Source organism: Microtus pennsylvanicus, chromosome 11, assembly GCF_037038515.1.
Source record: "Microtus pennsylvanicus isolate mMicPen1 chromosome 11, mMicPen1.hap1, whole genome shotgun sequence".
Classification (NCBI taxonomy): domain Eukaryota; kingdom Metazoa; phylum Chordata; class Mammalia; order Rodentia; family Cricetidae; genus Microtus; species Microtus pennsylvanicus.
In genome coordinates, this window is record NC_134589.1 from 53,656,306 (window position 1) to 53,678,059 (window position 21,754).

The window sequence follows — 21,754 nt, forward strand, 5'->3', positions numbered from 1 at the left end:
GAATGGAAAACAAGGGTGCTTGGTTAAATCTCCCCAGTTCACATCTCCCCAGGTCCACAGCTATGGTACTTCTGCCACGCCAAGGCACGAATTCACAAATACTCTTTGAAAACTGCAATTCTGATTTAAAAGGCAAAAACAAAACCAGAAAAAAAAAGTCTCAATAAAGAGTAAACCTGTGAGGGCAAAGTAGCACTTGTCACACAAGCCTGGCCACACGAGTTCAGTCACTGGAACCCGCATAAAGGTGGGTGAGACCAACACTACCAAGGTTTCCCTTGACTTCCACTCACCCCATTAACAAAAAAGAGTAAGTCGATTTGTCCTTTTTAAAGCTTCACTTAAAATATTACAGGAAATAGAAGCACCAGCGATCGTGTGCATGTAGGAGGGTACACGACAAATTTCAGCTCAGGCAAGAATAGAAGACCCCAGGGCTGACCTCAGCTGCTCCTGAACCAACTGGGGACAAAACTGGCTGAGTAAAAAAGAATCAAGGGCTCAAAGCCGGAGAGTCTAACACGAGAGATGTCGACTAGGACTGGAACTATAGAAATACTGAACTGAGAATAAGCAAATATATGAATTAGATAGCACACGGGACAGACAGCATTTGACAATACAATCCCAATTAAAGGGCAACTGGGTGGGGAGGGGAGAAGTGGAAAGGAAAGCATTAACTTCTCATGCTTTACAGCAAGTATAATGCCACAGATGAGAGGAGAAAGACCACCAACCCAATCATGGCCAGATTAATTGAAGCAACGAAGCAAGCTTTTGACTCATGCACATGGCTGTCTCTCCCTAACGGTTCAGGAGATCAGCATTGGACATGGGGAAGAGAAGGGCTTTTAAAGCTCAGGAGTAGGGGGTTCCAATGGGGAGTTTGGCAGACAAATAGGTGGGGTTACAGGAGGACAACATAGGCATAACAAGTTGATTAGCAAAACCTGAAACAAAGACATGGCTGCAAGGTTGTCATAACAAGGCAGTCATAACACAGTGGTCATAAAAAGGTAGTCACTGCAAGGTGGGCACACTACGGTGGTCATCCCATTTTGAAACAAAGGCATGGTTGGTGTTTCTTGGAACAAGCAGTACAGAACCATTTGTAGTTGAGGTTACAGGCACAGCCCAATCCTTGAGAAACAGATTTAGTCATAAACAGGAACGAACCTAGTTTGTTTTTATTATAAGATGGCCTTGAAGCCCAAAATAGAGGCAGGCTGGTTTATTACATGTCACAGTAAGCTGTAAGAGTTAAATATATAGAAACATAACTTTTAAAAATCATTAAAACCTCAATGTTTTATGTCACTTTTGTGAGCATTTAGTAATTCTTACCACTTAGTAATTACTGCCTCTTTAAAGAGCCTTTCTATAAAGTTCTTTTTTATGCTAATCTTTAAAAGGTGAAATTAAGCACATTTAAATGTATTTTAAATGACATTTAAAATAGCATATATATAAGAATCTTAATTACATGAAATTATTTCCATCTATCCTTTGGTATTTGCAAGCCTTTAGGGATACATGCAATGGTGGCAACTGAATGCTAATGACAATTGCTCCTAGTAGTGGGTATTCGTGACTGTGTTCTTCCTGTTTCCTGTATCATTCACACTAATACTGAGTACATATTATTTCTGCAGTTGAGACCCTTTCTCCTGCCCCTTATTTATTTATTTATTTGGTTTACTATTTATTTATTTATCTATTTGGTTTACAAGGCAGGGTTTCTCTGTAGCTTTGGAGCCTGTCCTGGAACTAGCTCTTGTAGACCAGGCTGGCCTCAAACTCAGAGATTTACCTGCCTCTGCTTCCCAAGTGCTGGGATTAAAGACATGTGCCATCACCACCCTGCTCTGCCTGCCTATTTTTAAGGCTAATTTAGAAATGAATTATTCAATATAAGACACCATATTTCTTAAAGTATGAAGAAATACAAAGAAGAAGGTCAAAGTTTCCAGAGTTCTGAGCAGTGCAGGTTACCATGGAAGGTCATATTTATGACAAGGCAGGAAAGGGCCAGTCTATGCAACGAAACCAGCAGGAGAGAGGCACAGGAGAGTGGGGAATTCCTTCCTCTGGCTTCTGCACATCATAGGGCCCCCCTCTTTACTCACAGAGCCCATGCAAGCTATTCTGAGTCATTTCCAGAATGAACATGACACACACTTCTATTTATCCCTTCCTCTCTCACCATAGCAGAGTGCCGAGCACACCCTGGGGTGAAAGAAATGTGAGCCATAAAGGTAATGGATGAACGGAGCCTCAGATAAAAGCATTGAATAATTTTTTTAAAGTAAATGGATTTAAGCCAAGTTTGTCAGTTATCTGTATGTAACACCTGCCTAAGAAAATCATCTACTATTATTTAACAATTCATTCACAGTGCTCGCCTGCATCCAGTGACGGCTCTCTCGGGCTTTCTGCCCGTTATCTATGAGCTTCACCTACACAGTGGTTCTCAGCCAGGGGGTGTGACCCCTCTGGGTGCCAAATGATCCTTTCACAGGGGTCAAGTATTAGATATCCTGTGTGTCAGATATTTACATTATGATTCATGACAGTAGCAAAATTACAGTTATGAAGTAGCAATGAAATAATTTTATGGTTGGGGTCACCGCAACACGAGGAACTGTAATAAAGGGTCGCAGCATTGGGAGGGCTGAGAACCGCTGCTCTAGAGTGTGCTCCTCTCTCATATATGGGTCATCCAAGAGTTTTGTACCTTGACTCTGTATACTGCCGTGATGGTTTTATATACCCTTTCCCTTAGCAATATTTAAACTGAAAGTGAAATGCGAGCTGGGCAGGGGAGCCCACACCTGTAGCCCTAGCACTTGAGAGGGTAAGGCAGGAGGAGCGCTGCAAGGTTGAGGTTAGCCTGGGCTAAAGAGCGAGCCCAAACAAACAATCCTGACCTACTTACAAACATGATTTTCTCAGAGTTTCTAAAGCTAAACTCTTCATCTGTCCCCCAACTCAACTTCCTCCCAACAGTCTCTGTCCCCATGTCCAAGTCTGTTTTCTGTTGCTGTGATTAAGACCACAACCAAAGTGACCTGGAGAGGGTTTACTTCACCTTACATTCCACAGTCCGTCATCTGGAGATGCCAAGGCAGGGGTTGGCAGCAGAAACCGAAGAGGAATGGTGCTTCCTGGCTACCAACCTTTCTTCTACAGTCCAGGCCCTCCTGCCTAAGGATGGCACCACCCACAGTTAGCTGGGCTCTCCTACATCAATTGGCAATTAGGAAAATGCCCACAGACCTGCCCATGGGGCAATCTCATATAGACAATTCCTCAAATGATGTTTCTTCTTCCCAGGTGACTCTGGCGTGTGTCAAGTTGACAGCTGAGGCTAACCATGACCCTCTACCATGGCATCATTACTTGCCCAAGCCTGAACTACCAGTCACTTGATTCTCTGCTTTCCCTTTCATCTGACATTTCATTTGCTAGTATCCTTGCTGATTTTACCTCCATAGCATGTTCTAATACTATTACTTATCTTACACTTTGGTACTGATATCTTACAAAACCTTGTAGGCATTTCTAAAACAACATCCTAATTGATCTACCTGCCCCTAGTCCTAAATGCACACAATGCACATACCAAGCTGAAACATATGCTTATTATCTTATCTTTCAATTAATTACAATTTAAATATCCACAGGTGGTAGTTTGAATGTAATTGGCTCCATAAGCTCATAGAGAGTAGCACTATTAGGAGGTGTGGCTTTGTAGGAGTAAGTGTGGCCTTGATGGGGGAAGTATGTCACTGTGGGAGTGGGCTTTGAGGTCTTATGTATGCCCAAGTCACAACCAGTACGTCAGTACATTTCCTGTTAAGTTCTGATCAAGATATAGTCAGCACTATGTCTGCCTGTGTGCCACCATGCTCCCTGCTACGATAATAATGGACTAAACCTCTGAACTGTAAGTCACCATCTCAATTAAATGTTTTCTTCATAGGAGTTGCTGTGGTCATGGTGGCTCTTCACAGCAATAGAAAGCCTACCTGAGACACCATATATAACTAATGACTACTAAACAGAGCTCTTCAGGGACAGATGAATGACAGGAAAGAAGGGAGGGAGGGAGAAAGAAAGGAAAGAAACCAAAATACACATGCTTATTCTACCAAGATGAATAGTTCAAGAAAAAAAATACACACACATACACTAAGTGAGATACTAAAGATTCATGATTTATCTAAAAACCAGAAAAAATGGTGCAGAAGAGCAAAACGGACACTGTTTCAATCAATCAATCAATCAGAAAGAAGAAAATGTCTCATTGTTTGAGATTAAGGAAGCACCCTTTAAATTATATACAGGATCAGGATTAAGCTACAAGAGAAAGAAGATATACTGAACTGAGTAAGACAACTTATGGAGATAGACAGTTGGTTTTTCTTTGGGTTTTTTTTTTTTTTTTTTTGAGACAGGGTCTCATTATGTAGAGCTCTGGCTGTCCTAGACCTACCTCCTCTACCTCCTGAGTGCTGGGATTAAAAGTCTGTGCCATTATACCCAGCTGAAATTGAATACTCATTTGCCTTTAACATCCCTATCTTTATTATATTATTTATATTTATTATATTTACTTATGGGAGCACAAAAGTGCCACAGTACACATACTCAGGCCAGAGGACAACCAGCTTGAGTTGGTGTTCTCCTTCCATCTGTGGTTGTGGGGACTGACCTCGGGTTCTCAAGCTTGACAGCTGGTATTTTAACATGCTCAGCCACCACGCTGGCTCTAAAATAAAATTATTATCATCATTATTAATAGTAGTAGTGGTTTTTCAAGACTGGGTTTCTCTACACAGTCCTGGCTGTCCTAGAACTCACTTTGTAGAGCAGGCTGGCCTCTAACTCACAGAGATCCACCACCTGCCTCTGCCTCCTGAGTGCTGGGATCAAAGGCATGCGCCATCACTGCCTGGTGATTCTTATTTTGAAATGTAGCTCCCAATGCATTATCATTTGCAAGTGGAACACTTGGGTGATGATGAAATCATGAAGGTGTCCTTGTGAATGAATGAAGTTACACTATACATGGGATTCATGCCCTATGAAAGAGAAACCGGAAGCTCCCTTGTCTATTCTACCAACGTCAAGATAAAAAAACATCTGTGTGTGAGTTGGAAAACAGATCTCACCAAGCATGGAATCTGCCTTGACCTTGATTTCCCAGCCCCAAGTCACCCAGTGCTTTGCTCGGCAGGGAGACTCAGCACAATATAAAAGTTGTAAAATGCAAGTAATGCAGTAACAGGGGAGAATCTCATTCCTCTCACTGCACACACATAACCAGCTATCAGACCACAGAAGACAGTCACATGATCATCACAAGATGTGCAGAAACAGAATCTGGCAAACATTCAAACTCCAATCACCACACCAACCCTCAGCAAAATAGGACTGCAGAGGAACTCTCTTGGCCTGGCAAAGAGCATCAGTGAGTGATTTTTAAAGCAGGAGCAAGGCCAGGAGATCTGCTTTGATTACAACTGTTTGCTATTTTACTAGAAGCCCCATACTGTGTAATAAGGAAAGAAAAGAGAAGGCTAAAGGATCTGAAAGGGGGATACAAAGTTATATATTTGCAGATAACATGATTGTGTGCATAGAATCTATTTAGAACCTGTGAGAATTAATAAGTAAATTTACAACTTAAATTTTTAAAATCACATTTATTTATTTGTATGTGTGTTTGTGTGTGTGCACAAATATGCACACACACACACATGCAGATAGCCAATTTTCAACATAGGCATAGACAACAAAGCCAATCAAAAAGGAAAAGTACTCTTTCAACAAATAATACTGGAATATCTGCATATGTGTGTGCATAAACAGAAAGACTTTCCTCCCCCATACACACAAAAATACTTGAGACACTTCACAGACCTAACTGTAAAACCTGGAATAGAAAGCTTCTTGACAAAAAAAAATGCTAACAGTTAACTATAGTTCATCAAATTAACCACCTATCTACTACTCTCTTAAAGGTGGACAATCTGAGTGACATGGGCAGGCACAAGTTTCTTGGACAAAAATTTAAAAATTATACAGGAAAGAAAGACAAAAGAAAGAAGGAAGAAATGTCACCAAATTAAAATTATTCCTCATCCAAAAATACTATTTCAAAAATGGAAAAACAAGCCACAGACTGCAAAGTACGGTGTTGCAGGACATGTAACTGACAAACTATTTGTATCTAGAATAAAGATCCGCCGTACTACACAGAAAAATGAGAGTGGAACCTAACATGATCTTAAATAGCCAAATACCTGAACAGATGTTTTGAAAAAGAAAATACACAAAAAGCCAATATGCACGTAAAAAGGAGCCCACATTACTCATTAGAGAAATGCAAATCAAACCACAGTAAGAGATGCTTTCCTATCCACCCACCAGGATGCTAAAATTAAAGGCTGACAATGCTAATTGCTGGGGAGATAGGGCACAAAAGGCCCCATGGAAGAGTTTATCTACTCCAGTCAAGTCAGACATCTATGTTCCTACACACAATGTTTATGCCTAGGTAATTTATCAGGCAGAATATTTTTTCCCTCAAAAAGACCTGCACAAAAATATACATAGCACCTTTATTCATTAGGGCCCCAAACTAAAAATGACCAAAACATCCACCAAACTGAAGTGTCTCTGTAAAATATATACACAGCAATAAAAGGGATGCCCTGCTGAGAAGAGGATGCAGCTCAGTAGGGAACACTTTGCCTCACATTCACAAGGCCCAGATTAGATCTTCAGCACCACACAGACAGTATTATTAGTCAATACAACAACCATTCACATCTCAGAAGTTTTATTGGATAAAATAAAAATAAACATGTTTTATGATTCCATAGATGTAAACAACACATATGGGTGTCACAGCACATATCTTTATTCTCAGGACTTGGGACAGGAAAACATAAGGAACAGGGCTTCAAGCTTGTCTTCATTGCAAAACTAGTTCACAGCCAGCCTGGACTACTTGAAATCCTGTCCCAAATAGAAAGGAAGGAAGGGAGAGAGAGAGAGAGAGGGAGGGAGGGAGGGAGGGAGGGAGGGAGGGAGGGAAAGAAGAGCCAGGTGGTGATGGCACACACCTTTAATCCCAGCACTTGGGAGACAGAAGGATCTCTGAGTTCCATGGAGGCCTGCATGGTCTATAGAGTGAGTTCCAGGACAACCAGGGCTACACAGAGAAACCCTGTCTTAGAGAGGGGAGGGAGGAGCAAAAGAAAAGGGAAAGAAATAAGAATAAACCTAACTGACAATCTACTAATCAGAAAGTGGTCACATCTGGGCTGGTGGTGAGTGGCTAAAAACAAAATGAGGGAACTTATTAGACCAGGTTTTATGTTGTTACATATATGCATATAGTTCTCAGAAATGCATAATCTGAACATTAAGGACTCACGTATCTATTGTGCAAGTTATACCCAAACTAAAAGCATGAATCAGAAAAAAAAATCTTGAAGTTTACAATAAATGATACCAGACTGGAGAGATGACTCAGTGGTTTAGAGCACTGGCTGCTCTTCCAGAGGACCTGGCTGTGCTTCCCAGCACCCACAGGGCAACTCCCACTCGTCTATGACTTCAGTTCCAGGGGATTTAATGCTCTCTTCTGGTTTCCTTGGGCATCAGGCACATATGTGGTGCACAGACATCCATGAAAGCAAAACATGCATATACATAAAATAAAAATAAATTAAAAATAATATGCTATCACTAAGATTTTCCAGTGAACAATAGGGAAGAAGTGGAGGACGGAAGGAAGGAAAAGGCACAAGAAGGAGGAACGAATGGTTTACACTGACAAAATTTTAGGCCTGCAAGTAGTCAGGCAGTGACCCCTGTAGCTCTGCCCCCTTTTTATCATGCCTCTGGGAGGGGGATGGTCAACCTTTTCCTGATCATTTCATTGGTGGGTAAGACAATGTGGGGAAAAAAAATCAGTTCCTGGGTTTATACATAGCAGCTTTTAAGCGAGTAGTTTGGGATCCAGGCTTCACACTCTCACGTTCCACAGTAAAAGTCATGATTTGCACGGGTAGTTGATACTTTGTTCTCATGAAGCTGGCACAGTCAGATTTCATCATGTCTCACAAATATTACATATTTGTAAGATGAAACTTAGGTTTAATATCCTGTGCAGAGTCAAGGAAAGTATCCATCTCTATCAATAATTATGCCAGCTATTCTTTGCTTACTGAAATTCTAGAAAGGTTTCATTGCAAATTTTTGAATATTCTTAAGTATGACTTAAAGGTAAACCAACAAATATGTAGCAGGTTAGCTCAGCAAAAGTAGTGTTTTACACTGAAGGAGTTGATGTTTTAATGGAGAATAGGTACACATATCACTTTAGTTGGTACACCTCTGATACACTTTGTTTTGTGTATGTGTGGTATATATACATGTAGATGTGGGTGTGTGCATATTCATGTGTTTGAGGCCAAAGGTTAATACTAGTATCTTTTGAAATCATTTTCTATTAGGTTTTTTAATTTATCAGTGTGTGTGTGTGTTTGTGTGTGATGTGAGGGGGCACAACCATGTGCCATGGGGTGATCAGAGGACAATTTCGTATCTACCTTTTTAAATTTTATTATTCTAGATTTATTTACATATATAAGTACTTGCCTGTATGTATGCCTATGTAACATATGTATGCTTCATGCCCAAAGAGGTCAGAAGTGGATAATGGATTCTCTGGAACTGGAGTTAAAGACAATTGTGAGTCACCATGTGAGTACTGAAAACCAAATCCAGGTCCTCTGCAATAATATCAACTAACTGCCGAGCCATCTCTCCAGCCCCCTTCACCTTTTCTGAGATGTCTCTCACTGAATCACTCTTGCAGCTAGGTTAGCTGAGCAACATGTTCCTGGGATCCACCTATCTCTATCTCCAGCACAGGAATTACAGACATATACTACATACCCAGCTCTTATGTAAGTGCTGGGAACCTGAATTCAGATACTCACATTTGTGCTCTGTGTACTTTACCAACTGAAGATGACTATTTATTTTTGATTTTTTTTATTATTATTTTTGTTGTTTTTCAAGACAGCATTTCTCAGTTGATGTGGGATTCCCCTTTGTATGCTATGAATATGTTTTATTACCATTGGTTAATAAGGAAGATGCTTTGGCGTATGGCAGGGCAGAATAGAGCTAGGCAGGAAAACTAAACTGAATGCAGGGAGAAAGAACGTAGAGTCAGGCAGACACCATGTAGCCACCCAAGAAGCAAGATGTGAGGTAACAAACCATGAGCCTCGTGGTAAAATATACAATAATAGAAATGGATTAATTGAAGATGTAAGAGCTACCTAGGAATATGCCTGAGTTGTTGGTCAAACAGTGTTGTAATTAATAACAGTGTTATAGTTTTTGTGTGATTATTTGGGTCTGGGTGGCTGGGAAATAAAAGCGCAGTCTCCATTCACACTCAGTAGATATGGAGCCAATCAGTCCTGGAACTTGTTCTGTAGAGCAGGCTGGCCTTGAACTCACAGACTTTGTTGCCTCTGCCTCCTGAGTGCTGGAATTAAAGGTGTGCACCACCACTGCCTGGCAACTATTGTATTTTAAATGTGTGTGTGTTTGTGTATGTGTATAGAGGGCACACAAACACGACATTTGAAGACATTTGGGGCCGGGCAGTGGTGGGGAGGCAGAGGCAGGCAGATCTCTGTGAGTTCAAGGCCAGCCTGGTCTACAAGAGCTAGTTCCAGGATAGGAACCAAAAGCTACGGAGAAACCCTTTCTCGAAAATAAAAAAAAAAAAAAGACATTTGGTCAGAGGGTAACTTCTGAGAGTCAGCTTTCTTCCCCTATCATATGGAACACAGGGATCAAACTCAGGCTGTCAGGCTTGGCATCAAGTGCCCTCAATTAATTTATCAATTCCATTTTTAGTGCATAAATGTAATTTAATAGCAATTTATAAATCCTGATCAAGTTGAAACAGCTTTGAAACTGAACAATGAGCAGAGGCTAGGAGAATTTCAAGAATGCTAGAAAAAGCTTAAGTTGCTATAATTGGAACATTGAAGGTTTCAGAGAAGAAACAGTAGAAAATTTTCCGTCTCCTTAGAGACTGTGTGTGTAATCATGACCAAACAGCTGGTAGAAATATGGTCAAGGACATTTGGAGGTCTCCAAAAACTGGAAATAGGCAGTAGAAACTGGATAAGCAAAGATCATAGTGATGTTGTGTTTGTGGTCCAGCCTCATAAAATGGGGAACTTGGGGCTGCTGAATGAGACTATCTGGTAGAAGAAATGCCTGAGCATTAAGCCTTCAGGTTGTAGTGTAGCTACTTCCAACCACGTATTATGGTGAAATAAGGTAGTAAAGAGAACTTAAAGAATCTATCATTAAAAGCAGAGCAGGAAGAAGAAAGCCTGTGCTGGAGAGAATACTAATAGTCCTTTGTTAAAGAGAGCACAGGGCTAGAAGGGAGTCTGTGCTAGTCATCAACACAATGGAACACCATCCAGAGATCTTTGAGACCACCTTCCTACTACAAGGCCAGAGCATTAAAGGGGCAAAAGGGTATCAGGACCAGGCCCAGAGCATCCCACTGTGGGCTCAACTGTCCAGGACCTCTTGCATTTGACAAGTACTCCTCAACCACCCAGTCATAGAAATGCATCCAATGCAACTAGCCCCGTTGCTATGGAGGTGCACGCAGTAAGCCTTGGCTACATCCCCATGGTGTTAAGAGTACAAGCCTGCACAATGACAAAGCTGTGGGTACATAGCAGCCTCCACCTAGACTCCAAATGACATTGCAGACAGAGTATCTGAGGGCCAAGTGGAGGTTTGGCACAGAGGCAGAGCTAGTGTAGAAAGCATTCTGTTAGGGAAATGCTGGGTGGTGGCATGGGAACAGAACCATCCTTTAGACCCAAGAACTATAGATCTACCAGAGACTGGCCCCTGCCTGGGAGAACTGTCAATATGAGACACCAAACTGTGCTTCTGCCTGGACTGAGCCCAACAAAACAATGGAGATGGAAGTCCCCCAAGGTCAGGGAGGCCCAACCTCTGCCAGTATGCCCAATATGAGGGACACGGAGTCAAAGCAGACTGTTTCCCAGCTTTACTGTGATTTTCCCAGTTTGTGTCTGCTTGAAACCAATTAATACTCCCCCACAACCCGACACCCCGTCTGCTACTTGAAATGGGAAGGTTTGTCCCCTGCCTGTCTCATCATTGCATTTTGGGAAACAGTTTGTTTAAAGTCACAGGCTCACAGCTAGAAAGGATTTGCTGCACAAATGAATTGAGTCTCATTCAACTTACCAAAGACACTGGAACAAGACTTTGGGGGAACTGACAGCTTACTTTGCATGTGAGAAGAACATAAATTTGGAACAAAAGTTATAGATTGAATGCATTCCCAAAATTCAATCACTGGGAACTTAATCCTCAAATTCATAAACTGATTGTATTTGTGGGTGGGGTTCTGAGCGGTAATTGGGATTAGATGAGACCATCAGAATGGGGTCTCTATGATGATATTAATGGCTTTGTAAGAAAAAGGAGAGAAAAGCCTGGGACATGGTGTCATATACTTGTAGTCCTAGCACTCTGGAGACAGAGTCAGGAGTATTAGGAGTTTCAAACCATCTTTGGCAGAAGAGGGACCCAAGTTTTCACTCTTCTGTCTTGCCATTTGATGCTCTCTACTATGTATGACACAGGAAAAAGTTTTTCCAGGTGTGGTTACTTAATGGACATCACTGTCTCTAAAACTTTAAGTTTACTTTCTTTATATATTATCCATGATCTGGCATTATATCATAGTAGTATCAAATGGATACTTCCTCCTAAGAATATAAGCATCTATGTTTTTTGTGTAAATACAATACATAAGTGTCTGTTACACACCATTTGTACTATTTCATGTAGCTATACAGCTTTCACAGATACTTCTTTCTCCTTTGTTTTATGAACTGAAGAAAAGTTACATCCATGTACACGGCTACAAGGCTAACTGACTGACTGGAAGTTCATAGAGAGAAGGAATATGGCAAATCCAGAGCATTATCTTGGGTCATCTTTAGCCCTCTTGATGACCATTCATTGTCCACCTTTGTCTCTTACCTACTATCCTGTGATAATCAAGTAAAAGTTTTTGAAATGTGTTAATAGACCACTACATTAAAAGAAAACTAAGCCAAGAATGTCATCAGATATAGCAGCAATTTTCCCACTTTGCTATAACTCATGACCGAAAACTCTCAACTGTGCCTTGAATTATGATTTTCTTTTGTTTTGTAACTATAAACATTTCACAAAACTATTTTCACAATATAACATGCTATTTGGAACACACTAAATCTGCATTCACAGGCTATGGTCACACATATTTGGCTAAAGAATAAACTCTTACAGCCTGTGAGGTGAGAGCTGCTTTGAACTGACAGTTTTGGCACCCAACGTGGGGCCCCAAAGACACTCTCTTTCTCTGGAGGACTCTACTTGCTCAGTACCTGGTAACAACTGCCCATGACGCCTTCTCAGGTAGATGTTAGTGATACCTCCCTCTCGTTTGGTCAATGGTTCTCTAGTTTATTCTTAACTCATGATATTTGAATAATCTATTTTATCTTCACACTATTTATGTCTTTGCAAAGTCTCGTGGGTTATTTTCAGAACACTTATTTGTTAGCATTTGTCTTTTTCTCCTATCATTCATCCAATTATCTAATTTTATATTTTTCTCTGGCTTCTCCTGCTTATTGAAATATTTCCCATTTAGCTTAGAAACTCTATGTAAGCCTGCTTATAAAGATGTCACACACACACAAAAAAGATGTCACAAGTACTTTTATCCCTATAGCCCCAAATGATGGAAACACCCAGGATGTGTAATGGTCTCCCCAAACAGTCACATTTCTACATTGGTAGTAACTTCACTGGGTCAGCCAGGAAGACATCTAAGAGTTAAGAACCTAGTGACTTGGAGCCTCCTCCTATTTCCCAAGACTCAGGCCTGGAGAGGTAGATCAGTGATTATGAACACTGGATGTTCTTCTAGAGGATCCAGATTCAACTCCCAGCACCCACATGATGGCTCACAACTGGCTGTAATTCTAATCCCAGGGAATCTGACACCCTCTTCTGGCTTATGTAGGCAAGACTCCCATACCCATTAAAAAAAAAAAGAGCCAAGATGCCATGGGAGGAGTAAAACTCAGGGTGAGCCAGGGGACTACTCAGCACACAGACCTGATACAAAAGCAAATTCCCTGAACTAGCTCAGAGATGCCTGGGATTCCTCATGAGAAAATGAGAAATAGACTCAAAACTCAAGGAAGGAAGAGATGTTTGAAGAAAAAACTTTCAATTTTACCTTCCAGCTGATTTTATGACTAATGACTATGGTTCAACTTCTATGCATTTGAGAAGATGGGGGTGTTTGCTAGTCCCCCATGTTTTTCATAATAAACTAGAAGACATAGGTAATAGGATTAAAGATAATAACTGGGTAGCCTATATTTATTGGAATTTTGAAATATTTAAGAAATGAACTGGGGTTACAGAGATGACTCAGTGGTTAAGAACATCAGATGCTCTTGCACTGGACCCCAGCTTGGTTCCCAGCACCTACATGGTGGTTCACAACCATCTGTAACTCCAGTTTCAGGTGATCTGACAGCATCTTCTGGTGTCCTCGGACACTAGGCATGCACAAGGTACACATATACACTCTTACAGGCAAAACGCTCTTACACATAAAAAAATGTTAAAAAAAAAAAGAAATATTGAAAAGGCTAATTTACAAAAAATTCAAGTTTCAGAAACTACCAAAAAATTAAAGAGAAATGTTAAAGAATAGAAAATTGCTAAGAAAATTTGAGATTGTGTCAGAACTAAAGATAAACTCTGAAGAATTTGCATTTTGCTTTCATTTAAGGAAGTTCCATGTAGGTGAAATTTCTACTCATTTGTATTAAACATGCACTCTGATTTTTATTTCTGTGAAGTTCTCTTAAATAAAGGCATTTAAGAGCTAACCTGGGGCCCAGGAAATGGCTCAGTGGGTAAAGGTTCTTGCTGTATGTATGAGCCTATCAACCAGAGCTTCACCCCCAGATCCCACAAGAGAAGGAGGAGAGCAGTCCTCTGGTCTCTACATGTCCATCAAGGCATGTGCTGCACACACATCTTACACACACACTTTAGGAAAAAAGTTAACTTCAGACTTTGGGACTGGAAACAAAAACAAAACAAACTGGCCATTTGAAAACCAGCTGTTGCCTACAAAAGGCAACATGCAGACGGGTGATCTTAATCTGCTTCATTTTATCATAAGACTTGGCTTTTATAAAGTGTTTTGGACAATAACTTATTTCTACATCTTCAGCTTTTAAGGGACATTCATTAAACTACTAACATTCTTACAACAGAAATAGTGGCGGTCTGGTTTGTATGTTTCCCATTGGGTTAAAGCATTCCCTAGCTGGAGAGCCACTGCCTTGTCATTAGGCAAAGTTGTAGGAAAGAATGGACCCAAAAGTAAATGAGAAACACAGAGGACAGAGATAAAACCCAGATTTCCAGCCAGTCTTTTGTTGCCTTTGAGTCCAAATGAGGAGGCAATGTTATTAGTAAAGATGGCTTCCAAGTGCTTACTGTAATAGCAGTTGGCAATTTAACCAACTGTTGTGTTAAACGTGTTGGTAAGAACCCCACCACACCCCGTAATGTCTCAAGAACTTTCAACATGTTCTGCCTGTGTTTCAGATAGTTTCTTGGGTTTTTGTCAAAGTATACAATTATTTTATTATATTAAAAATTATTTCTTAATTTTAAAATCTTGTAAAAAAAAAAAGAAGACAGAAAAGAAAGAGATTAATGCTATAGATTTAGACTGGGGTGCAATCTTAGCACTCCAGGGCTGGGGCGGAGGATCCTATGAGTTTCGGGAAAACATAGGCTACAGATCGAAATCCTGTTTAAAAGGAAATTATGTATATAATCTTTATAAATAAGGTTAAAGGAAAAGGAACTTTATATTGTAAAGTAAGATTTTTGTCTTTAGCAGAGGCTCTTCCAAATGAAAAGGCTGTGGTGAGAACAAATGGGAAGCTAATGTGTGTCATAAGCAGGTGTGTGAGAGTTAAGAGCTGGGCGGGGGCGCAGGGGGTGGAAGCACTTGCTGTACAAGCCTGAGAGCTGGAGTTTACCCCCAGGGCCCATGCAAAAGCCAGAGGCAGCAGCCTGTGATCCCAGTGCCCCCTACTGGGAGGTGCTGGGCAGAGGTGGTAGGCCTGCCCAAAGCTCCAAGGGCAAGCTTGTCCAGCATATGCAGAAGTAAACAAGACACCCTGTCTCAGTCAGGTGGAAGGCGAGGACCATCAGACATCTTCAGCAAGCTTTCTTCTGACCTTCATAGGTCAGCCTGCCTCGGCACACAAGCAAGCACACACATGCAAAAGGAATGAGTAAATACACACATTAAATGTTTTTAAAAGTTCTAAGAACGAAATTCTGTATACTGACAAAGAACTCAAGTTTGATTTTGTTTACAAGATTTTTTTTTTTAAAAAAGGGCGATCTGTTATTAATAATATAGAAGAGCACTGAACACCTGGCTTAGAGAACAAGGATTTTATGTATCTATTCTCTTACTGAACAGGCTATTAAAAACATGGTGATTACATTTTTTTCCAAATAATAAGTCCGTATTTTTTCCTATTGGGTTAAGCCTTCCAAACTGGACAGCCACTGTCTAAGCAGCAGGAAAACTTCTATTAAGAAAATTATTCCTACTTGGGGCATTCTTGTGAAATTATATCATAACCATTACATTTCAGCTGACAAATATTTAAACCTATTCATAAAGTCTGACCTATTGTACAGAATCTTGGTTGTACCTACAATCTTCAGTCCTCTAGACTGGCAGTTACAAGAACAAAGAACATCACAAAACAAACCAACATGGTTAAATTTGACTGAAGCATCTGGCTTCCCTAGCCAAAGGCATTCTCATCAAGTCTTCTAAATCTGAAATCCACCCTTTTTGGGAAGTTGGTAGCCTAGTGGCAAGCCCGCTTCCCTGCTGAGCCATCACTACAGCCCTTAAACCCTTTTACGTTTTGATATTCTAAACATTGTCTCAGATATTTATAATTTTCCTTAAATACTAAAAATCATGTTTTTAATGCAACTTCCAATGAGATCCTTGTTACCCTGATCTTATATAAATCAAATCTTCATGTTCAAAAAGATTAAAAAATTCCACTACTGTCATAGAATTCTTTCACTAGTCTATATAATTTTGATTAAGAAAATCCAGTTTCTTTTAATTGACAGGCGACTTATTTTAAGTATATTTTTAAAAATCCATTTCTGAAATCCAGACCCTTAGAGGCAAAAATAATAAACTTACTCCCACTAAGGAAAAGGGAAGAATACTGATTGGGGTTCAACCAACAGGATTACTATGGTACTAAAAACACTAAGTTACAACAAAGGTCAGGGTTCTGGGAGAACCCACAACATGGTAAGACTTTTGAATATCTCAAGCAAACTTTGACTATATTGATTTTCCTTAGGGCTATCCAAAGACTTTGGGCTACCTCTCCTGATCCAAATCATACAAAAAGCAGTCAGTATCTCATGGTGTTTTATATATCACGAATCCATGATTTCTGATTAAATGTGTCAAGGTGCCCCATAGTAAAGCTAGACATGCTAAAAATAAATTACTGAATAATATCCATGTCTTACCAATGATAAAATCATTACGAAACAATTTCTAGTGGGGATCCACCTCCCTTTCTGAAAACCAATGAAAAATGCGATTTGGTTATGGCCACCCAAATCCATGGAATCTACACTCTCACAAACACATTCTCTTTAGTCTTCATGCTGTTAACATTGGGGGAGGAGGCTATTTTGTTAGGAAGGAACTTAAAGTGAAACTATACCGTTCTGGTACAATGCTACTGTCCACCTGTTTCCCCAAACTAAAAGCTGACACAATATCAAAATCAAAGTACAGATAAAATCATCAGCCACAATAAAATATAAAAACTTAGATATTAAAGACCAAGCTTGTCTAAGATTACAGTCACTCATAAGTTTACAGGTTTTTTTTTAATGATAGAATCAAACTGGCCCAAAACAAAACACAGATTAGAAGACAGTTATCCCCAATATTCCAAATAGCAAATAAAATATTGAGTACAGATGACGACAGAGGCAGGAGAAACATCTGACACGGGTAAGGACATTGTGTTTTAGCTGGTTAAAATGCTCATTTCCCTCACCTCTTTCCTTACTTCTTTAGGTTACACTATGGTTTTGGTTATTTTAATTGTAGGTGTGAATTTCCTGCTACATATCATATGTAAATCTCATGCCAGACACAGGGGATAAAGAAAAATAAGGCTAGTTAAGCTGACATGATTCGGGGATCCCCCATCCCTTTAATGGCTTTGACAACTTTATTTCTCCTGAAGACTTTTCTCTTGCCTACTCAGTCTTCTTTACCAGCTTCTAGAAACAAAGCTTCCCAGCACTGAGAGGCATAAACAGCATGTACAGGACTTCTACATGTACAGAACCAACAGGGAGAACTATGAACTTTCACACTTGATCCTAACAAGGCAGGTTGGCTAATGAAAGTGTCCACAGTATGGGGAGGAAGAATGTTGCAGGTCCACAGCCAAGTGATTTGGGGCCATCTTGTCATTGCTTGCCCACTTCTGTTCTGACCTAACACTCTCCTGATTAGGGAGTAAAATCTGTGGGAATGGCCAGGTGGTGGTGGCGCATGTCTTTAATCCCAGCACTCGGAGGCAGAGGCAGGCGGATCTCTGTGAGTTCGAGGCCAGGCTGGTCTACAAGAGCTAGTTCCAGAACAGACTTCAAAGCTACAGAGAAACCTTGTCTTGAAAAACCAAAAAAAAGGGGGGGGGGGCTTCTCAGCTTTTCTGCTTCTAAGGTCAAACAACTTATTTCTAGTCCAAAAAGATCTGTTGAGAAGATGGTATACTGACATCCATCATCTCAAGAACGAAGAATGTCATTAGCTAGCCCGGCTTTGTGTGACTGCTGTACCTAACGTTCCTGGAGGAGTGCTTTGACTTACCACTTTCTTCTTTCTGTCCTGTAACTAAAAACTTCAGGGAACCATCTCCACATGGAGACATGTTATTTGGAGTAACCTGGACTGTATAGGATACTAAACTATCTCTTACTCTCTTTGAAGGAAAAGTCACGTGTTGGTTCTCTCCCCACCTCTCCCCTCTCCTGCCCGTCTTTCTCTGTGAACAGGGTTTCACTACATAGCACAGGCTGGCCTCAAACTCAGATCCTCCTGCCTCAGTCTCTGAGTCTTGGGATTACAAACCCGTGCCAAAACCTCTGGCTCGGTTAAAATCTCCAGTAGTTACAAAGCATTCATTCCATTAAATAACCGTTCATTAACTAGTAGCCCATTGTTGACTACTGTGAATACTTTCCTACCCTTAACCCGTGAGTCAATGAATTATTTCCTCCATTATCATTTCATCTCTTGCATCACTTCCTTAACAAGTGTGATTATGACGGTTTTATGGACTTTGAAACTGTTTGCCAAATTACATTTTAAAAGGCTCATATTGCCAGTGTTGGTTGGTTTGATAGAATTTATTCTACTTGTCAGTTATTATGACCTCAGAAGGATATTTCCTAAGCCAGGGAGCCTAGGGGAATTCCCACCCTGCAGACCACAGCTCTTAAGGTGGGAATTTCCCTAACCACAGTCTATTAAGAACAAATTAAACACAGGTTTTGGAGTATAGGCTGGGAAACAACCAGCTGATTATTCTAGATTCCTGACAGTTGAGCCTCCGAAGAGAAATATTTCCCGGGAAGTATTTGCGTTGGTTCCGAGAGGCGCTCACATTTCTGTCGCATGTTGATTTGTGACACCAAGTGCCACTACAGCACGGGATGAACACGGACCATGGGAACGTAATACATTGGCAACCAAACACGGTAAGAAATACTGAACGATGTCGACTAGTGAACTCCAGAGTTCATAAGCTTTTCTATTCTCCTTCTCTCTGTGTAGCCTTGGCTGTCCCGGAACTCAACTCTGTAAACCAGGCTGGCCTTAAACTCATAAAGATCTGCCTGCCTCTGCCTCCCGAGTGCTGGAATTAAAGGCGTGCAGCACTACCGCCTGGCCTCTATTCTCGGTTTTAATGTCAATAAATTCTATATAAGGGCAGAACAAATGCTATATAATTTCAGGTGAATTTTATGTCTTTTTGTAGTCATAATGGACTCTGGAGCTGTAAAGTCTGTATGACTTTAATATCACTAATAATATTTGAAGATTTTTTTTAAATAGTGGACTTTTCTTAAAGTTACTAGTTTAGGGGCTGGAGAGATGGTTCAATGATAATGCATACTTGTTGCTTTTCTAGAGGACCCAAGTTTAATTCTTAGCACCCACATGGAGGTTCCTAACCATCTGTAACTCTCTCTACTCCCTCATCAGGCCTCCATGAGCATCAGGTATGCATGTGGTACACAGATAAATAAATAGATACACAAAGCCAAAGCTGCCATACACATATTTAAGTAAATAAATAGAAATTCAAAAGTTTTTAGTTTACCTCCCCCATCCCCTGCCTATGGGTTCCCTCTGGCAGGGCAGCTGCTCGCAGCTCCTGCAGAGCCTCCGGGAGTCACCAGTCTCCTGTGGGGAGGCTCCCTGGCCTGCTCACACCTTACACACAGTGAGTGGCACATGGGTGGGATCTAGCAGGGGTGTGTTAGCCAGAAAGCAAGGGCTCCTCTCATGCTTTCTTCAGAACTTAAACCAGAGCCTTTCATCTAAGTCTGAAGTGGGTAACAGAGCCTGTGCTAAGACAAACACTTCCTTCCCCTCCAAACAGATGGACACGGAACTCTGCGTTCAAAGATGAGCAATAAAAGAGCATCCTGGGAATACTCAAGATGGTCTCTCTCCCTTTAAGACACTCAGTCAGTGCCACAAGCCAAAGTAAGGTGGCAATTTCACACCATTGACGCCACGACAGAAGCCTGACTGTCAAAGGAAAAACATAATGAAGACAGTCGCTGCACACTAGGGAAGAGGTTAGAAAATATGCCCCAGAAGACAGGAAAAGGATGTAGAAAGGACAAACTACGTTAGCAAATAAAATAGAGAGATGGGAATAAAGAGCCAGGAAAACAGAAGAGTTAAGAATCAAAGGAAAGAGGGTGTCCCCTGATGTGATAAAAAATGGAGTCTTCCTGTGAGACCAACCAAAACCCAAGAGCTATGCAACATCAGTGGAAAGTGTCCACGAGCCATGAGAATTCCTCGTGCAATTTCTAAATTTGAGAATAAAGGAGCAATTCTGCAAAATTCACATGGCAGGGAGGACAGGAAGTTCACCAAAAAGGAAAGACATTACCATACAGCATCCAGTAAACACTAGCAAACAATGGGGTAAAGAGGTGTGAAGACAACTGTGATTGGGACTCAAAAATGTAGCCGCTCTCAGCCAGCACAGTCCCAGCCACTTGGGAGACTGAAGTGAGGTAGGTGATTGCTTGAGCCCAGGAGCTGGAGTAGCATGGGTAGCATGGGAAGGACCTGTATCCAAAACAAAGAAACTCTCTTGAGAGCCTATGGTGTGTGTTCACAGAGAAAGATGCAACTGTTCAAGGAATCAGAGTGCTCACCCATCTCAGGAATGCAGGGGATGAGGTCATGGAAAAGACACTAAGGGAGATCAAACTCCTAGGTTTGTTAAAGCGCTTAGTGCCTCACAGGATGCAATCACTCATGTCTCCTGGCTGTGGCAGGCAGCCTTTGGTCACAGTGCCCCTTAGCTGCCACTCGGTCACTCCTTGGTGTTTTTTCTTCCAACGTTGCAGTGAAGTTTGTGAGATCCTTGGCAGTATCAAAGAATTGCCCTAATCCGCTAACTGCCCGCCCATCTGTAATCTCCATGTACTCAAAACCATCAAGAGCTCCCACAAGGCACACAGTTTCAAACTCCAGCAAGATCACCTGGCTACATTTTTTTCACGGCAGATGCTTTTGATAGCAACTACAGCATCACTTCAGAACACAAAGTGGTGGAAAGACCAGAGTAAATAACACATGCTAAAGTCATTCCACTTGGCAGGACTATGTGGCGGAGGCCATTTGCCTCATGCTGTACTAATGTTCACCGTGTGTGAATGGATCTGCTGGGCCAGCTTCCATTTGCAGAAAGCATGCAAAACTATTCAGTGACAGAAAAAAAGTGATAACAAACAACTTATCATAACAAAGAGTTACATACAAATACTTTTATGTTTCTATATCTGTCTATGCATGTATAAATCTATATATGTTAGAGGGCATATTCTAATTTTTTTTTGCAAACAAACAGCATTTATGTCAGAAAAGTATGTCAGAGACAACACTGTCCCCCCAAAGTATATGCATGTGCCACTCCCATGCCAAAACATTTTTAAGTGTTTTCAGTTAGGTGTGGTGGCTCATGCTGATTAATTCCATAACTTAGGGGCAAGAGGATTGCTACAGGTTTCAGGCCAGCCTGTGCTATGCAGTGAGTACCCTGTCCTTAAATAGCATTTTCAGATGATGACAAAATGAATAGAAAAAAAAAAGAAATCAAATCAGTGGAGTCATTGTGTAATAATAGAAACTATAAATCATAGTAGTCAAAGATACAAC

General features: G+C 40.9%; 1 protein-coding gene across 1 annotated transcript in view; it reads right to left on the minus strand.

Moving 5' to 3' along the window:
* Window positions 1–21,754, minus strand: part of Stx8 (syntaxin 8) — a 241,826-nt gene that overhangs the window by 85,921 nt on the left and 134,151 nt on the right. The gene's annotated exons all lie outside the window — the stretch shown is intronic.